General features: G+C 39.5%; 1 non-coding gene across 1 annotated transcript; it reads left to right on the top strand.

Moving 5' to 3' along the window:
- The first annotated feature begins 740 nt into the window (after nt 1-740).
- LOC111434700 lies at nt 741-936 on the top strand. The gene has a single exon (XR_002708987.1). It is a non-coding gene; the product is annotated as a U2 spliceosomal RNA (small nuclear RNA).
- The last annotated feature ends 708 nt before the right edge of the window (nt 937-1644 follow it).

Here is a 1644-nt window from a genome sequence, read left to right as displayed (position 1 = left end):
CTCTCCTCGTCACGACCCTTTCACAGCTCTGCCCTCATTGTATAAGAAAAGGACAATTTTTTTGAGAACCCAATCCCTACAAATTCCTTGCAAGGATCCCACCCCTAATCCCACGAAAATAAACGAGAAATTTTCGTAGGGGTGAAGAATGAAATAAGAGGCTGAGACGAGGATAGGATCTCACCCTATCCCCCATGAAAATAAACGAGAAATTTTCCAGGGATGAAAAAAGAAATAAGAGGCAAAGACGAGGACGGAATCCCACCCTATCCCCACGAAAATAAACGAGAAATTCGCAGAGATGAAAAATGAAATAAGAGACAGAGACGAGGATGAGATCCCACCCTATCTCCATGAAAATAAACGAGAAATTTCGCAGGGATGAAAAATGAAATAAGAGGCAGAGACGAAGACGGGATCCCACTCTATCGCACAAAAATAACCGAAAATTTTTACAGAAATGAATAATAAAATAGGAAGCAGAGATGAAGACAGGAACAAGGAAGACTTTCTTATCTCAACGAGTATGAGCCTCTATTTGCACCTACAAGATTTGATAAATATTATGGATTTTTAATATTTAAAATACACAAATTAAAATTAAAATAAAATAAAAGCTTGTTCACATTATTAATCAGGAGGTAGAGAGGCTCCAAAAATGAACGTCCCACATCGGAAATGCGGCAAAAAGGCTGCACCAAATGTCAATATAAAATGCCCTTGGATTGACTGTAAACTTCATACCTTTCTCGGCCTTTTGGCTAAGATCAAGTGTAGTATCTGTTCTTATCAGTTTAATATCTGATACGTGGGCCATCGGCCCACATGATATTAAATTAATTTTTAATGGGGGAAGGCCCACCAAGGTAGCTTGCTACCTGGGCCTTCGAGCGTCGCTCTTGCGTTGCACTACTGCATGGGCCTGGCGCACCCCTCTAAGCCCAGTTCAAGTGTTGTATCATCTTTATAAATCCGTTCCTATTTAATTTCGTTCAGGGGGAGGGTCATGTAGGAACATGGGGTTCGGGGACTTGTTAGGTTGTTACAACCCGATTATTTAGAGGTCACGAATCTTGGACCATGGCAAAAAAAGGCAAGACAAAAACGAATAAGATAAAACATGACAAAATTTTGCTCAATTTGAAAGCACACAACAACATATTTAAAAAAAGAAACAAAAATCCATACAAAACTGGTGTGTATTGACAAATGGAAAATGAGACGCCCTTACCTGTGTTGGGCCAAACTTACTCGATGCGAGGTCAGTAAGGCTCATTTATCCATCAAAACTCCATCAAAACTGATGTTACTGATAGCTCTGGGTTCATTCTGATTCATTTTGCAAGTCCGTTATTACGGGTAGTTCCTACAAAGGATCGGACTCATGACACAATACTTTCATTCTCGATGTAGATGCTAGTTGGTTCTCATCCTTTCTTTCCTTTAATTCTGAAGACGAAACAAATTCAATCAACCGGAACTCAGATTCCTTCACTACTGAAGGATTGACTATCCTATCCAAGTTTACAGTACATTATTGCTTTTAGTATGAGAGGATTGCGGAAAGGAAGAACCTTTTTTTGTGACTTGGACCATAGATTTGCCTTACCTTATTAGTGCCCTAAAACCAACTTTGTCTAAGTC

Source organism: Cucurbita moschata, unplaced genomic scaffold (genome assembly GCF_002738365.1).
Source record: "Cucurbita moschata cultivar Rifu unplaced genomic scaffold, Cmos_1.0 Cmo_Scf00045, whole genome shotgun sequence".
NCBI classification, from domain to species: domain Eukaryota; kingdom Viridiplantae; phylum Streptophyta; class Magnoliopsida; order Cucurbitales; family Cucurbitaceae; genus Cucurbita; species Cucurbita moschata.
Note: the sequence above shows the minus strand (reverse complement) of the source record. Positions and strands in the feature narration are given on the sequence as shown.